We start from the raw sequence: 19,011 nt of genomic DNA, 5'->3' as shown, positions 1-19,011 counted from the left end.
ACAAATGTCGACGTCTCTTATGAAAGTAACTGCTCCTGAGTTTTCAGAGCTTCACCTATGTCTGTTCTTTCTTAAAGATAAACAGTTTAAGGTAATCAATATGGTAAAGAGATAGATTTAGGGGTTGTGTATTTTCCCGCTTTCACCTGGCACCACAAACATTTTACATCCTTTCTTCAAAGAGAATTCCAGAATGGGCCTTAGCTAATAGGCCATAGTTATATCATATTCAGAAATATTTAAAACATTGTATTTCTTAGATTTAATTTAGGATTAAAATTTTTCATTTGGCCTGCATATTAGGTCTCATTTTTAAAACAAAGTACTTGTTTCTATTTTAAAATCACTGTTAGCCTCAGTGCTGTCCCAAATATCATACTCAGTTTGTGTTCATATGACTGTTTAGAACCATAAATGCTTAAACTTGTGAATTTTAAAATTCTTTCTTTCTGCTGTTTCCTGCCATGCTCCCTTGTTCTTTTTTTTCCTGTCTTCTGTGCATGTGTATGTGTGTGTGTGTATAAAACAGTATCTACTTATAAACACTTGTTACAGCATCAATAATTTCTAGCTAGTAGCTAGTAGCTGACATATTAGATACTATAAATATTTCTGAATAACCAAACCAGAGGGGAGGAAATTTTTTCTTTCTTCTCTTTTAGGTTCTTTGGCTGGTCTTATAATTAAACTGACATAAAACACATTAACAGAAGAAACCAAATAAATTTACCTTCATTCATATTGGAGTTCCAAAGATGTGAGATTCAAGGTCAAGCAATTAAGGTTTATATGCCACCCTGAACTAAGGAGAAGAGGCTGAGTGTTTGGAGCTTCAAAGTGAAGGAAGACAACTAATAGGAAGAAGGGAAAAGCAAATGTTTGGTAAAGAAAAGTTTGCCATGCCATACATATAAGTCTTTCTGATGTAAAAAATTTATTTCTGGTAATAGCTCTCTTCCTGGTACAGGACCCCATTACAGTTTCTTTTAAGCAGGTAAGGGGAAGGTAGAAAGCCCTTCTTGAGTGTTAAGGCTTTAACTGCCTTCAGCTCAGTTAAAGCAGATGCCAAAATGGCACATTCTGGGGCAGCCTGCCCTGAACCTCATCAAAAGTATACAACATATTTTACTGTATTAGGTCTTAAAAGGTTAGTCTCTTTTGTCCATATTGATGATTTTCTTCTGTTGCTCTCAAGAGAGATGATTAAAAACATATGCTATAAATTGTTGGTGATGTTTTGTAAGCTTTTCTGAAAATAAGGTGACCCAAGGTTTTCCCAGAACTGAGGGGTTCCCAGGATGTGAGATTTTCAGCTTTAAAATAAGAACAATTCTGGGAAAACTGGGGCAATGGGTCATCCTACTGTGAAAGCCAAACTTGAGCCATAGTTTGGATTATCTCTGTTTCTAGACAAAAATTAGTTTGTTATTAATATTTTACTCAGTTACACTAATAAATGTGACAGTTCCCTTCATGGATTCTATCTCGAAAGTTTGACCTCAAAAGTCATTCAAAATAAGCATTTTAAATTAGGTACACACAAAAAACTTGAAGAATCCCACTTGGACAAGTAATACTTGGTCTGAGAAACTCTATTTGCACTTGCTGCAATTTACTTTTCATTTATAAAGAATAGCATCTAAAAAAGTCTGGACATAATTTGAGGTTGCAGACCAGGAAAACTCGTGCTTTAGTTCTGAACTCAAATGTCAGTATACTTCACCAGGTTTGTTTGACCCAAAATAAAAGTGAATCAATATATGGTTTGGAGGAGTGGGTGAGGGACAGGTATTATCTAAGGAATGCTAGCAGAGATCAAAAGTGTGACTTTCTTTCCTAAACATCTTTTTTTTCCATGCAATTATGTTAATTTCCTAGGTTTGGACTTTAATAATACACTGAATTAAAATATAGCCCAGGTGGTGGTGGAGATAAGTATTTTAGTTGAAGGTGTTGAGGACATATCTCTAATGAATTAAGGATGTGTGAATTTCTTTGTCTAATATCCCCCATATGAGGTTGCAGGAGGGCTGAGCATACAAATCTGAAAGAACAGAAAGGTGCGAGTGAGAAAGATAGGACTTTTTCATAAAGCGAGTGGTGGCCAAATTCCTTAACCCTGAAAGTAAATTTTTAAAAGCCTAAAGCTTAGGAAAGAGGGTGTATTTATAGATTAAAAAGTCAGTGATTTGGGTCTAAGGAGAATGGAAGAAAACAATTGCACAGAGTACAGCTCCTCTGTTATAAAACAAGTGGTTCTGGACACTGTAACTTAGAAAGGAAAAATTTAGCAAACATGGGTAAGTGTTTATGTCACTGTGAGTACGATTACCTATTAGAAATAAGCCAGTGATGATCATTTATACATCTTTCTTCCCCCGTGGTCATTAAAGCAAAGGGTTTAATTATGTCCTTGGAAAGAATGTGGGGATAGTAATGCCTTGTTGTTTGGTGAGACAACAGTCTGTGTGGATGTGGTCCAAAGAGTTCCTAAGGGGGACTCATGGCTTTTGAGGGGAATGGCTCAAACAAAATTACTCTCCTTTGATAGAGGAGAAGGAAGGAATGTGAAGCCAATGACAGCATATGTGCAAAGATAGTGAAATCAGAGGAGAAGGATCTTGGTAATGACAGACGCCTGTGCCAAGGCCTTCAGAACCCATCAAGGGGCTGATTGAGTTCCAAGAGCGGGCAGGCATGCAGAGTGATGGTTAGAGCCCTTTGTAAAGGACACCGTGGAAACGCATGTCAGCAGGTGACTTAACTAATTTCCCCTATTTTCCCAGAAGGTGGTTTAAGATTGAGGAAATCAGCAGCAGCTTCCCTTGCTCTCCCTTCCCCACCCCCACCCTCTACCTTTTCTTCCGGCAGAGGTGAAACAAGGCAGCTGAAACAGTTAGAGGCATTCATGCTTTGTAATAAACCTTCCTTGGCTTGTGGATCTGCCAGCCAAGGGAAGTTGGATTTATGCTGGGTGGTAAGTGTAATTCATTCTTTGAGTTATGGATATGGATCTAGTAGATTCTTTCTCTTAATGAGCATTAATGGGGTACCTCTCAAGTGCCTAATTCAGTGCTGGGTGGATTTATGCAAAAACTGAAGACAGCAGAACTTCACATTATGTTTAATTCTCTTTTATCTGTTTGGAATTAACCAGCAGCTATTACTTCTCATAAGAAAGGGCATTCAAAATGGAACAGTGCTCTTCTCCCCCTGTCTGTTCCCCATCCCTTATGATTTACACTTGGGTGATAGTAAAAGCTTGAAGAATAAAGTGTTTGGGGTATTTATGCTAATTTCTAATAAGCATCAAAAATTAAGAAATGATAAGGAAAGAGCAATGTAGGGGGAAGGCCCTCCATTATTTAATTGACTGATTCTCTCCCTAACGTCAGAGCTCTCAGAATATTGACACTATTTTACCTAAGTCCAGAGGATACTTCTAGAACTTTGTGGAAAACGCAATCTTTCTTCCCTTTTTTTGGGGGGGGGGTATTGATTTGTTTATAGCACTGCCAGATGCATTGATTTATCCCCTCTCATACTGTCAATGCAGCCCAGTTCTGATGTTGAACATGAGCCATTTCAGGTAATCTATCAAGACATGGTTCAACAGTGCCAAGTTCCTTTAAACCCTTCCCTAAGTGTGTTTTCTTGCTCAAAAGCTACCACTTTGTGGACTGACCTCTGCACCTGGTGTGTCAAGATTCAATAACTAATTGAATGCACAGTGATTTCAGTTTTCCACCTGAGAGCCTGATAATCAAACAAAGGCCTATCTAACACAGCGGGATCTATAAATTAACTTGGTGGCCCATCAACTAGGGTCTGTCAAAAAGAAAAATAAAAAAAGAATAAAGAAAGAAAGAAAAAGTAGAGAACTGTTAGCAAAATTACGCCCTTCTACATTTGGACTCAACCAGTAAATAGTCATCAGTACACTCATTCTGTGTTAGGAAGTCAAATAAATATAATCTATTAAATCCTTAGCATGTAAAAGGGAAGGAAGGCACTCATTTGGGTTGAGCCCCTTTTATTTAGTAACGAAGGTCTACAACCCAATTTCATCTTCACTATCATGAACACTACGTATTTTTATGTGTAATAGGTATTACTGTTGTATAAAATATATTTTTCTTATAGTATAAGAAGAAGGTGACCTAACAGATTCTAGGTTTTTGGGTCATTTCCCGGAGACTCTGAAATAAAGCAGAGTGTTTATGAGGGAATTTCCCTGTAGGGACACAAAGCTGGATTATGCAAAGCAAGAAGTTCAGCTTCCAGGCAGTAAAACCCAAGTTTCAGGAGGAGCCCAATGCATGTATTGTTCATCTGAGACGTCTGGATTTGTGGTCAGGTCCTGTACCCTTGCACAGTCCTGCTATGCAGCATGCTCAGGGGAAGGGCCTGACCTTTGCCAAGGTGACCCTCTTCAAGTCCCAGGGAGGGCTTGGGCATTGCAGGAGGCTTAGCTGCGTGCTCTCCCAGCAGCTGTGGTAACAAACCTTAAATCCTAAAGGGAATTCACTCCAACAGCTTAGCGAAGTGTTCACTCTGTCACCCAAATCACAGCCGTTAACAATCCAGGGTAAGCATCCAGACAGACGCAGGAATTAAAAAAAGCAAAACAAAACAAAACAAAAAACAGTTCAGGAAAAATCCAAGTGCTTAATTGTAGTTTGTCTTCCTGAAATAAATGTTGGTTGAATTCCCTGGATATGAATGCCTCTTTGCTGGGTTCCTGATGATTTCAGTTCTTCAGGCATATTTTGTGATGGGGGTGTTTGGTTCTATATGGGTATATTACCATTTTTGACACGTGGTTTAACTAGCAATGTGGAGGTTTTCAGTAGCAGGCTCAGGAGCAAAGGGCATATTTAAGCTCAGAATGGGCAGCCACGGATGCTGTCGTTTTCCCCGGGATTTTATTGTTTTTCAGGGAATATTCTAGAAAGAAGTAGGTGAGTTGCTACAGACCACAAAGACTGGTTGCATGATTAGGAAGTAGAGATCCCATCACTCTCTAATAAACTGGACATAAAAAGTAAAGAAATACAGCTTGTGAATACAAGAACAAGTTATGATAGTTGACCTGAATTAGTTAAATCGTCAGCAACTGGTGCTCTCGAAGAAAAAGGCCTATCACAGGAATCAAAAAGCTCCTCAGGGGCGCCTGGGTGGCTCAGTGGGTTAAGCCGCTGCCTTCGGCTCAGGTCATGATCTCAGAGTCCTGGGATCGAGTCCCGCATCAGGCTCTCTGCTGAGCAGAGAGCCTGCTTCCCTCTCTCTCTCTCTCTGGCTGCCTCTCCGTCTACTTGTGATTTCTCTCTGTCAAATTAATTAAAAAAAAAAAAAAAAAAGCTCCTCAGAGGAGGAGCATGGAGAATGAATAGTTTGGAAGTTTGGAATGCTGGTGGATGAAATGTTAATCTAAGGCAGGGCTTCTCCACCACAGCGCAATTGATGCTTGGGGCTGGATAATTCTTGGTTTGGGCACTGTGTTTTGCCCTGGAGGATATTTAGCAACGTCCCAGGACTTTACCCACTAGATGCCAGTAGCAACCTCCCCTTCCAATCATAACAATCAAAAATGTCTCCAGACATTGCCAAATGTCCTCTGGAGGAAGGAATTGCCCCCAACCCCCACTCTCTGCTGAGAACAAGTGATCTGTATATAATGTCCTCTCACGAGCAGCCAGGCATGTTGGTGCATGTGCTCTTAAGGGCTGTTAAGGTGAGCCTAGAGAGGAATTGTATTTGAATTACAAAAACAAAATTTTCAAAAAAGACCCTGTTTTTTCTTGTCGCCATTGTACAATACTGCCTTCTGTCCCTCTAATGAATGTATTCCTCACTTTATATTTATCATTTTCTAAGTCAAGATAGCTGCGTGTGCGGCAGAAACAGTGTAATTGGAAAAGATGGAAATTGGGTGTAGAAAGAATGAAAAGTATAATGGAAGAAGTAGCGGGCTGTTGAGTGTAATCCTCGGGAGAGTTTAAAAGTATTTCAGAGGTGGTTTATCACTGAAAATATCTATAGCTCTATTTTCAAAGGCAAACCCGATAATCAAGTCTTTCTAGGACTACATGATAAGAGTTCAATCGTTTCATTCTTCATCTGAATTTTTAAAAGAAGTTTTGAATGTTATGCATATATTTGGAGTCCTTTTCTCATTTTCCAAATATGTGAATTGAAGAAAATGCACTACAGTGTTACTATAGATCATGGTCTGTGAGACACCCATACAACATAACGTTAGAGAATGTAACGGACATTTCAGATTATGCTATCCCTTGTTCTTCTTTTTTTTTTTTTTTCCCTTTCAGGGACAGTTTTCATCATATTGTTTAAATTTATAATGCTATAGGAGCTTTATTAAGCAGAAGCATTCCATTTCCGTTCACACACTTAGAAAATAAACATTACGCCAGATTTATCTGTTCCCACAGCTGTGTGTTTGTAAATGTCAGAGCAAGACATGCTATGTTAGATTGGAATCTGTTATCATTCATGGAAGTAAGCTGCATTTGTATAGTTAGGAGAAAAGGACAGCAAGCTAAAGGCAAATTCACAATTAATTGCTTCTGGTACCTAAAACAGTAAAGAGAATCTATAATTTGCCAAGTTGTTAGGAAAATGTTGCTTTCAAATTCCTTAACTTTGTTGGTCTGGTGTCAGTGTTTGGAAATCCAAGTAGGCTTAAAGATTTTTCTATTAGCCAATGGAGATATTAGATGTCTTAGTGGAGGGTGGATTGTATTCTATTTAGTTCTTTGCCTGTCCTCCTCCCTCACATATGAAATTCTTTCTCCCCATTGCTGCCATTGCAAGCTATTCTATCACTGGGGTGAGAAGAACAAGAATGTAGCTCTTTGAGAATGAGCATTAAAATGTGCACTCACATAAATTTTCTTCTTTCAGCAGTGTTGGACTTCTTTCTGGTTGCCAAATCATACCTTTGATTGATTTCCGAGTTTCGACTCTTCATATTTCCTTCCGAGTACCTTTAATCCCATATGTGATTTGCTAACTCATTCTCAGTTGAAATGCTGTTTCTTTCATAGTGTCTTCAGAGATCAGTTAAGTTGTAATTCTTCTTTGCTGGGGCTCTTCAGCTGAAACTCCTGGGATCAAGATCATGCCTTTGCTTTTGGTTATGGTTTCCATCTTCAGCTCCTGATAGCCCAGGATTGACTGGCCACCTCTTCCACGTCGTCCTCTTTCATCTGGACATACAAGTCCTCAAGGATGGGTCTCTCAATAGTTCTATTTGTGTATGGAGAAAAATCTCCATGGTTATTCTATGTCTCTGCATGTCTTTTCAATGGATATATTGCCTGCCTTTGTTCTAGACTATCTTTTCAAATATGTTTGTGTAGGGTGCAGTCTTTGAAGAGAGAGTTTCTAACTTTAGAGCAAAGGGTAATTTTTTTACTCTTTAGTATAATAAAAATAATGTCTTCCTCTGGAGCAAAGATTATACAGTCTACTATCCATTATAAAAGCATGCATTCCATAAGGTCAGAGATCCTCTCCTGTGATGTACCCTATGGAGGAGAAAAATAATAATCCCTCTACACTTCCAGTTTCTTGACTGAGGCCCTTCCTGTGATTAAAGAAAAATTAACAGGAGAAAAGTAGAAGTTTAATAACATGTATACTTCTTGTATACATGGGAGATACACAGGAAAACCAAGTAACTGCCTGAAATAGTCCAAGCCACCACCTTAAATACCATCCCCAACTAAAGACAAAAGATGTTGGGGATTGGAGGGAAGGCCAATTAAGGGAAGTTACTAGGGAAACTGCAGTGAACAGGGTAAGGTTGCTATGCAGACTGAAGTCATTGGCTTCTCCACTAATAAGAGTTAACTAGAGATTCAGAGGCATCCTTCCTGGTAAGGAGAGGGAAACACTTACAAAAGGAGTTTTCTGTGTAAATGTCAAAGTCTCTTACAAAAGGGTAACTTCTATTAAGTTTTCAGAGCTGCACTTATGTCTTCTTTTTCTTAAAAATAACCAACTTCAACATAGCATAACGTATAGAAATGTTGAATCACTTTCTTGCACACCTAAAACTAATATAGCATGGTGTGTCAATTGTATTTTTTAAAAAAGTTTAAAATAAACAATATGCCAAGAGGCATATTTTGGGGTGGTAATGTCCCCCCTACTTCCACCCTAGTGTTTGTGAAGGTGTTATTCTTTTATCATGCTGTGGGAATTAGGGCTTGAGGAACTAGTGCAAATGCTGATTATCTGGTTACTTCTTTTCCTGTGATGAATTAAACCCATCCTTTTTCTCTGACCCAGAAGTGTTGGGTCCCCTCTCAGTATCCAGGAAACTCGGGCAACATAACTTGTTAGCTTGCAAATAGGTTAAAGTCTTAGACCTTTCAGTTTCTGACCTTCTGGTTCCTGGAAAATGTTTCCCCAAACTTCCTCAGCTGTCAGTGGGTCTATGCTTCTAAAACACTGTCCTATTTTCTCTCTTCCTGTTGCTTCTTATTTGTAGATACTTTTTTTTTTTTAATTGACATAAAAAATTTATTATTTGCTTCAGGGGTACAGGTCTGTGATTCATCAGTCTTTCACAGTTCACAGTGCTCACCACAATACATACCCTCCCCCGTGTCCATCACGCAGCAGCCCCGTCCCTCCCACTCCCTCCCCTCCAGCAACCCTCAGTTTATTTGTAGATTCTTTAGGTCCTCTCTTGAAGATGGTCTTTCTTTTTCTTGATGAGTCTGGCTAAATGTTTTTTAACTTTGTTTATCTTTTCAGAGAATCAGCTCTTATTTTCATTGGTCTTTTGTTTTTTTAAGTATCTCTTTCATTCTACTCTGATTTTTATTACATTTCTACTACTAGCTTTGTGCTTTGTTTGTTCTTTTCCTAGTTTTCTAGGTATGGGATTAGACTGTTTATTTGAGATTTTTCTTGATTCTTGAGTGAGGTCTTTAAAATTGCTATAAAGTTCCCTCTTAGAACTGCATGTGCTGTATCCCAAAGATTTGATCTGATACGGTTTCCTCTTTCGTTTGTTTGAAGGTATTTTTTTTCTTTCATTTCTTTAACGCATTTGTTGTTTTAGTGTTTCTACATTTGTTTCTATTTTCTCTAGTTTCTGTTTTCTTATAGTTTTTGGCTTCATATCATAGAAAATACGCTCAATACAATTTCGATTTATTGAGAATTGTTTTGTAGCCTAACATATGATGTGTCATGGAGAATGTTCCAGGTGCACCTGAGAAGAAGGTGTATTTAGCTGTTCTTAGATAGAATATTCTCAGTATATCTGTTAAGCCTAGCCCCAGCAGGCCAGCTGGAGCCCTCCTGGATCTTCCCCTGTCTATGCCATCAAGGCAAAGTTCAGACATGAATAGTGGTCCTCACCAGCACCTTTGATACTGGAGTTTCTGCAGTTTCCCTGCTGTTTGGCAGGAGCTATAGGGTTAGTAAATGGATTACCTTCACTTATACTCCAGTTGTCCTTTAAACTACTGTTTACTGCTGTGCCCAAAGGCAGGTAAATCCATATGCAGGTCCCTCCTTATTGCAGGTCATAGCCTGGGGTGCAGGTTCCAATCATTACTGTGGCTCCGTGGCTCCTAATCTTCTCTCTGTGGTCCCTCTATCCTTTGCCCTGCGGAAGCTCTTCAGTCAGCTGTTCTTAATTTTTCAGGAGGAATTCCTTGGCTTGTAGGTATATATTTGGTGTGTCTTGAACCCTAAAACTGCTATATTTGTTTTAGTATTTCATAAGCCCTATTTGTCTCTTTAACATTTGAATGACAATCTTGGTCCAGGTTTAACTTCATAGAATTCACTTCATTTCTCAGAGTTGCAAATCATTACTTTACTATCTTTTAAATTAAATGTTACCAGGGCTTAAATCTCATCTTGAATTTTATTTCTGATTTTATACCTTTGAGACTCTTCTCTGATGCCTTACTCATCATTATCATCATCATCATCATCATCATCATTATCGCCACCATCATCACAATTATCAAAATCATCAATATAATGATAATAATAGCCAATATATGTAACCTCTTTTTATTTATTGAGGTTGCCTCTAAACAAAGAACTTATTCTAAACTGCTTAAATTTCATTATAACTCTGAGGTGTGAGCCATTATTATACGGATTAACAGGCACATAGAGCACATTACCCAAGGCTATACTGTTAGACGTTTGGATTTGAGCACAGGCAGTATGACTCCAGAGCCTCTAGTCTTAAGCACCATGCTATGCTGACTTTCAAATCATACAAAAATTGGTCAGTTAACACCTAAATGGATGCTCCATTTCTAAACCTTAAAATAATATATATTGTTAGGGAGGAAGAAGTTTTCTTTTACCTTCTAAGCTCTCTAGCTGTTGAAGAGGTATAAGAGTAACAGGAGGACAACACACTTACTTATGTATGTATAGGACCCCAGAAGATTATGCGACCTCCCCCAGGCAGTCAGGCACTGAGGCTTCCGTGCCATGCTGGGAAAGGAGAAAGGGGTAGAAGTCTGAGGCTTCAAGGGGGTAGGATACAACTTACAGGAGGATGGGAAGAATAATTATTTGGGGGGAAAAATGTTTGCCATGCCATGTGGAGAGAGTAGGACACAGAGAAGAAATTTATCTCCAGGCCCTGCTGAGCTGAGCTTCCCTCCAACCCCCCACCCCACCATACATAGCCTATACTCTTTATAGCTACTTTGGTAATAGTAGTCTTCCTGGACCTGGCCCTCTGTCTGAATTCTTCTAGGAAGTTAAGGGGGTGGGGCATAAAAGCTCTTCCTGAGTCTTGTGGACCTTGACTGACTTTAGCTCAAAGTAATCCATATGCCAAAGATGTTCAGTCTGAACCCCTTTCGTATACAGAAAGTAAAAGCTGAAGCTCCCCCTTTGCTTACCAGTTCCACTCCCCTCTATAGTGGCAAGTAATGTTAACATTTGAATATTTATCTGTAAATCTGTGTTTATGATATAAGCATACACTTGTATTTAGCGTAGGTGTTGTCTTTGCAGAAATGTGGCATAATGTTCTACAATTACAATATAAAATACATATTGCCCATGAGCTTAGATATGCCTAATGTTTTTAAACATGTCAGCGTATTCTACATGTCAGTAAACCGTAATTTACTGTTTATCTCTTGATTGACATCCTACTACTGAAACTTAAAAACACACATAAAATAATTAATTTTAAATATTTATATTATATATTTATCTTAATAGGCCTCTGGGTAGATTTTGGGTTTGGTTGACATCAAAGCTAGTTTGTTTTTAAGTTGAATTCATTCTGATGCTTGATACCTACCCTACCCTGTCTTCTTGTTCATTAAATCCCTATTTCTAAAGGTCAGTATACTCTTATGTTTGGCATCCCAACTAACAATTAAGAATAGCCTATCACAGGGATGCCTGGGTGGCTCAGTTGGTTGGGCAGCTGCCTTCAGCTCAGGTCATGATCCCAGAGTCCTGGGATCGAGTCCCGCATCGGGCTCCTTGCTCCACAGGGAGCCTGCTTCTCCCTCTGACTCTGCCTTCCACTCTGTCTGCCTGTGCTCGCTCTCGCTCGCTCTCTCTCTGACAAATAAATAAAATCTTAAAAAAAAAAAAAAGAATAGCCTATCACAGAATACTATCAGTATTTTGTGTGGAAGAAAAGTCAGTCATTCTGTCTTTGCACTTTGGTGGCTGAAATTTTCCTGTGGAACATAGCTGCATCTAGATCATGATGAACTTTTTCTACTATGAATCATATTTCTCATGTCTATTTAAAAATATTCAGTTTAATGAAACTAAATAACTTAGGGATCTATAAATGATGCTGCAATGTACATTCCATTTTTAACAGGAAGTCCTTAATGCAAATCTGTGAATCTTCCTGGATGCATTGATGTGACTTAGAATTATTATTTTATAATTGAGGAATATGTTTATCAGTAGAAGGAAATTGTCAAGAAGTACTCTATATTATACTCTCATATGTTCCTTTTTTTTTTTTTTTTTTTTAATGTCAGAGACCTACCAGGCACAGTAGGATAAGAAAAAATGACATTCCCATGGATTGGCAAATTTAAGCAGCATGAGCTTTTCCCTAATTTCTTGTGTACCAAGACTGGAGAGATCATAATGGTCACTGTCAGGATTTCTCAGCCCTGTGTGATAGGTGCCAATAACTATCCTAAAATACACATTTATGAGGCTCATTCATTAATTGTACTTAAGAGATACTCCGTTTTATGAGCTTGTGAAATTGCCTTTGTCAAAAACTCTTTAGTTTTGGGGCGCCTGGGTGGCTCAGTGGGTTAAACCTCTGCCTTCGGCTCAGGTCATGATCCCAGGGTCCTGTGATTGAGCCCCACATTGGGCTCTCTGCTCCGCAGGGAGTCTGCTTCCCCCTCTCTCTCTGCCTGCTGCTCTGCCTACTTGTGATCTCCGTCTGTCAAATAAATAAATAAAATCTTCAAAAAAAAAACCCAAAAAACCTCTTTAGTTTTAAGACTATTTCTTTTGCTTCAGAGTTTAGCCTTGCAAGGAATTTGTATAAATAGCGTTACTTCACCGCTTGGGTATTCTTTTGCAAAGGGTTAAACTCTTGGATATAGAGTAGACTATTTCTTTCCTGATAGACCTTGAGCAGGGGAACTTAACCTCCAGAATTTTTTTTTCTTTATTTGACCCACCTATCATTCTATCTCAGCTTTGTGCCAACCTGTTTTTTAGGGGAGATTTAATTCATGCTTGTCAAGCTCTTTAATATCCTTAGCCGAGAGGTGTTCTAATAAATAGAATAATGTTAACATAATAATTTGAATGAGAATAAAGAGATAGGAAAAATGAATTCAGGGAACCTCTAGCTAGCTCATTGTAAAATGAAAATATTAGATCAGAGATGAAGATCCCATATAAGCATGTCATTTGCATATAGAATTATATGGATTTGATAGTGGGGCTTAACACAGCCAAGCCTGACAGTCTTTATCCATAGATTTTCCATATTTAAGAAAAATATAATACCAAGTTCTGTTTTTTCTGTGAAGCAGATGATTTAAATGAATCCTGAAACTGGCCCTTTCTGCTAATTTCAGAAATAGATAGAATGTCTCAAGCAATTCATTCAAAGAGCATTTTTCTTTAAGCTGATGGCAGAGGGTTGGGAGGAAGGGCTGTCTCAAAACAAAATTGAACATTCCCTCAATATTTGCACTTACCATTCCAATAATAATAGGAAATCAAGTTTCCATAATGGTATCGGCTTCTTCAGTTAGAAACAACAGGAGAGTTTCCTCCACTGCATTAAAGATCATCACAAGCAAAAAAAAAAAGGTGGGGGGAGGCGGGTAGTTTTCAGGCAGTAAGACCGTATGTTTAAAAAGCATTTCACAAAAAGTTTTTATGATATTGTCTCATTTGAGTATAAAAACTAGTGCTGGGCGCCTGGGTGGCTCAGTGGGTTAAGCCGCTGCCTTCAGCTCAGGTCATGATCTCAGGGTCCTGGGATCGAGTCCCGCATCGGGCTCTCTGCTCAGCAGGGAGCCTGCTTCCCTTCCTCTCTCTCTCTGCCTGCCTCTCTACCTACTTGTGATCTCTGTCTGTCAAATAAATAAATAAAATCTTAAAAAAACAAACAAACTAGTGCTGTCTTCAAAACAATTTAGATTGTATTTTTACTGTTTTCTAATGTGATACTGCCTTAGTTTATTACTGGAGTTTAAAGATATATAATAATAAACTGTAACTGACAAGGTAGTGAAAAATGTACTTGCAGACTTTCATGATGGATCTTAGAATCTCTTTACATCACAAGGGCTTCCTACATACAGTTTAGGTTTAATTATCAGTATTTTTTAGAGATAATTAAAGGGATGCTACATGATATAGTTCAACTATTCTTTTTTTTTTTCTCTGACTTACAGTGAAAAGAAAACCATGGCTCTATTTCTACACCAATGAAATGAAAACTGCAGATTTGTTGTTTCTTGGTTATTCTTACTGCAGTGTTTATGCTGACCAAGAGAAAGTGATTATCTTGAACTTTTGTTGTTGATTTTTTTTCCAATCCACTAGCATTCTGGTATCTTTTTATTTTTTCTTTAATAAACAACCACCATAAAACATTTATCATATAAATATGGCTACAGAAATTTTGGGGGGCAATCATGTTCAATCCTTTAGGATTTTTGAGGCTTTCTGAAGAAAGCTTACCTGGTGCCTATGTCCCTTTCTTCTACTGTTCTTTGGATCTAGTGACAGTTCCGAAGCTCAGGCTTATTGGAATCTCATCAATTTCATACCTTCCACCAGAAATTTCCACTTTCCCAAATCCAGAGAATCCTTTTGGGGGCTGATGAACTTCAGTTCTTTCTTTTCTCTGCCTCTGCATTTTAGAACAGGCTGTGTATTTTTCTACGCATAAATAGAGGGTCCATGCAATATTTTTATTTTGTTTTGTTTTTCTTATTTCCTAAAGAATATATAGAGACCCAAGAAATGGAAATTTAAGTCTCTATCTTCAGGAAGAAGAACATACATTTGGCAGCATTAAAACAAAAATCAATAGACACTCAAAAATATATTAACACACACATGTTTCTTCAGGCTTCCAAAAATGTAATTTTGATCTGTCATTACCTCTGCACATATTTATGGAGTAAACAAATGATGTTTGCATTAGGGTAAGTGAACCTTCTAAAGGGTCCTCCTCACCAGTCCCATCTCCTCTCTGTGTGCCCCGTGATCCTAATGCTGCTGTGGGATCCCAGCAAGTTGTACTGCCGGTGGCAGAGACTAAATGTGGATATGGAAGAAGGAGGTCAAATCCAAGCCTGATTTAACACCAGGGGGGTATGTGTGGGTGCTCTTTTTTTTTTTAATTTCATTTTTTTTAATTTTTAATTTTTTATAAACATATATTTTTATCCCCAGGGGTACAGGTCTGTGAATCGCCAGGTTTACACACCTCACAGCACTCACCATATCACATAGCCTCCCCAATGTCCATAACCCCACCCCCCTCTCCCAACCCCCTCCCCCCAGCAACCCTCAGTTTGTTTTGTGAGATTAAGAGTCACTTATGGTTTGTCTCCCTCCCAATCCCATCTTGTTTCATTTATTCTTCTCCTACCCCCTTAACCCCCCATGTTGCATCTTGTGGGTGCTCTTTTAAGAACCCACAAACACAGCACACATTAAGCATGAGATGGCATCTGTTTATCTGTCAGAAAGAGATGATCCATCCTGAAAGGCAACCAAGAACAGAGAGGGTATTCAAAGAATTCTTGGGTCCTCACCCATGGAAGCTTTGCCTCTCCTATCACTGCCAGCCTCAATACCAGCTGAAAGGCATGTGTGAAAGAACCTTTCATTTTTCTTTCTCTCCTTTGGCCCTTGAGGAGCTGTCCATTCAGTCTTGATGTGAGACTGTTTAGGATGAGGGAGGGTTGGTGGAGAAAGAGGAAGGAGAAGAAGTTTTTTTCTTGTTGAACTGAAAGCAAGATTATAACCTCAAGGAGCACAGAACTGTGTCACAGTAAATATGGATTGACATTATGAATGGCCCAAAAATGAGACCATGGAAAGCCTAAAGTTTACTTAAGAAGGTCGCTATCTGGGGTGCCTGGGTGGCTCAGTGGGTTAAGCCTCTGCCTTCGGCTTAGGTCTTGATCTCATGGTCCTAGGATCGAGCCCCACCTCCATCCCCATGCTGGGTTCCCAGGTCTGCAAGGAGTCTGCTTCTCCCTCTCCCTCTGCCACTCTCCCTGGTTGTTCTCTCTCTCTCTCTCTCTCTCTCTCTCTCTCTGTCAAGTAAATAAAATCTTTAAAAAAAAAAATTCACTATCCTGTAGGAAAAAGGCTTGGTATAATGTAGTAAGGACAGATGTTTGAAAAAAAGAAAGTGCTCTAGGTTTTATTTCAGCCAGTGGATTTCATGAATTCACTTGGTTGTATAAACAAAGAAGATGATAGAGCAAAGACTGAAAAGAAGTACATTTATCTTTTTTTTTTTTTTTTTTTACTTTATCCCTAACAGAGCCATAAAAACATGAGTCTGGACAATGGAGAATCTTGGTGTGGGTTTAACAGTCTGAGTTTGTTACTTTCACTATCCTGTCAAATGCCTTTCTGTTTCTTTTATCTTGAATTTGAGAACCTTTCTTCATTCTCTGGATTCCTAAGAAATCTGTTTTATTTTTTTTTATTTTGGATCTGGTTCCATTTAACTCAGTTTCAGATTTCTTTAGAGCTTCCCTTAACCAGCCAGAGCAGCGTACACTTATCAGAATCCTTTAGGTCCCATTCTTTGTGATGTTTACTGCCCCAGATAATGAGTGACATTGAGGAGTAAATTGACTGACCATTCCCCAAGGAGTACAGTGGTCATGGGAAGAGTTATGCACAAGTTCAGGCTTTTGGATGGAGGGAGACAGGTGTCAGGGATTGTGCTGAGGACAACCACCTTATTAAGTCAGAAGAAAGGGCAGATTCAAGTAATGATGACCCATAGGATATGAGGAATATAGGAGGGAAGCCTCTGGAGCTGTTAGATGTTTTCAGGTAAGAATTTAAAGAGTCAAGCTGTACCTATCAGAGCCTGAAGAGGAAGCTTGATCTGAAATGCAGAGATGTCACAAGGTTCTCCTAAGCACTGGCACTAGGCAAAATGATGGTCTTAGGCTAAATGGTATAGTCACTAAAGTAGTACAACTGGTTGGTAGATAAGAGTGATTTTTTTTTTTTTAAGATTTTATTTATTTGAGAGAGAGCATGAAAGGGGTGAGGGGCAGAGGGAGAAGCCGGCTCCCTGATGAGCAGAGGGCCTAATGTGGGACTTGATCCTGGGACTCCAGGATCATGACCTGAGCCGAAGGCAGTTGCTTAACCAACTGAGCCACCCAGGTGCCCCAATAAGAGTGATTTTAATTAGAAACAGTATATTGAAGTTGGGATCTGATAGAGTAAGTCAAGTCATTCTGTACAAAGCTATTTTTATGAAAACTTTTAGTCTGAAAGGAAGTTTAGGTTTCAGAGAAGAACTGTGATCTTCTCAAGATACATCCATTCACATCATACTATATTAGTGTTTATTCTATAGGCTTTGTGGGGGAGACTTCCTCGTTGTTTAAATTCATTGCTGTTTTCTCTTGGGCACACAACTCAACTGCATTTCCCAACATTCACTGCATTGGGTAAGGATTTGTAACTCAACCCTGTAATTGCTCTGCAAAAATAGCAAGAATAATGAGAAAGAACAGTTATTGACAGCTAGTATCCTAAATTTTGGTAATTTTAATTATGGGAGTTGATAATTTAAAAATACATTTTCAATAAATGGAGGGAGGGAGAAAAGAATGAAATTTGTATGTATTACATTTTTATTGGCAATGTGAAATGTAGAATCAATTGACATTTTATACTATCAGATGCCTTTTTAGCATTTATAGAGAGGACCACAGGTGACTCCCAGACAGATTGGCTCATAAAAAGATAAAGTAATAGAAAGATAACCTTCAAAGTGTTTTCTTGATCAAGATGGCTCTAGCACCTGACAAGCAACACAGTCAAGGAATGTTCGCTTGCTGTCTCTTCACTACTTTCCTGAGTAAATACAGTAACAATGGATTAATTTCTGAGAGCTGTCTTTCTTGCAGAGGTAGAACTTTTCCTATTGCAGACCAAGAGTTTTAAATATTGAATATCCAGTAGTGTAGTTGCTGTATGAAAGAGACAGATGCAATAAAAAGAAGGGCTGCATGCACCCCAATGTTCATAGCAGCAGTGTCCACAATAGCCCAACTGTGGAAAGAGCCGAGATGCCCTTCAACAGACGAATGGATAAAGAAGATGTGGTCCATATATACAACAGAATATTACTCACCCATCAGAAAGAATGAATACCCACCATTTGCATCCACATGGATGGAACTGGAGGAGACTATGCTAAGTGAAATAAGTCAAGCAGAGAAAGTCAATTATCATATGGTTTCACTTATTTGTGGAACATAAGGAATAGCATGGAGGACATTAGAAGGAAGGGAAAACTGAAGAGGGGGAAATCAGAAGGGAAGATGAACCATGAGAGACTATGGGTATGGGAAACAAACTGAGGGTTGTAGAAAGAAGAGATGTGGGGGGATGGGTTATGCCAATGAAGGGTATTAAGGAGGGCAGGGATTACATGGAGCACTGGGTGTTATACACAAACAATGAATCATGGAACACTGCATCAAAAACTAATGATGACTAGCATATAGTTAGTATGGTGACTAACATAACATAATAAAGAAAAAAAAGAAAAATATTGAATATCTGTAGAAATTATAAAAAGAGAGGTTACCCTTTGTGAAGATGTGCATAGAAAGGGGTATGTTTGTTCCTTTGTAGCCTAAACTCAACTAATAAGAACAGTTGATTCGTGCCAAGACAGAATTAGCTGAAATATTTTAACAGGTCAGTTTTTCAATAGCCTCTTTCCATTAAAGTTATTTTGGTCTCTGAATGTCCAAAGGAGGTTATCCTAAAATAACATGAAAGAGATCACAAAGTTTGAACAGTTGAATTTGATACACTTAGGATTAAACAAAGAAAAAGTCAAAGCAAATATATGATTATGAATTTTGGACTGAATTAGGTAGCCTACCATTGGAAAAAATAAAAAAGAGTGTTGGTGTGTGAGATTTATAGCCATTTAAAAGCTTCATCCATAGCTGAGTGGGGGGTCTCTTGTTTGGGGGGTGGGGTGGGAGTGGATGGGAGAGAGGTAGGAAAAATTTTCCTGTTTTGGGGGCTTTTTTATTTTTTTTAATAACCCAGGCTATTTGACAATGTTAACTGAATTTTGCTCATTATAGTAGATGAAGCTAAACTCTTTCCTTTGGGGTAGGATGAAGTCGCAAGTTCTGGATTCTAAGATAAGAATCAAATTTGTTTGCACACTCAAGGTCAGCATTCTGGGTCACCTTGCAAATGCAGCCATTTGCCCTGAAAACATCCTGG

At 38.6% G+C, this 19,011-nt stretch overlaps 1 long non-coding RNA gene across 2 annotated transcripts in view; it reads left to right on the top strand.

The window, feature by feature from the left end:
* The window catches only part of LOC116585974, a 551,498-nt gene that overhangs the window by 407,074 nt on the left and 125,413 nt on the right, over nucleotides 1–19,011 (top strand). The window lies entirely within an intron of this gene.

The sequence above is a fragment of the Mustela erminea genome, chromosome 3 (genome assembly GCF_009829155.1).
Source record: "Mustela erminea isolate mMusErm1 chromosome 3, mMusErm1.Pri, whole genome shotgun sequence".
In the NCBI taxonomy this organism is placed as follows: Eukaryota; Metazoa; Chordata; class Mammalia; order Carnivora; family Mustelidae; genus Mustela; species Mustela erminea.
The sequence above is the reverse complement of the archived record's forward strand: the minus strand, read 5'-3'. Positions and strand labels throughout refer to the sequence as shown.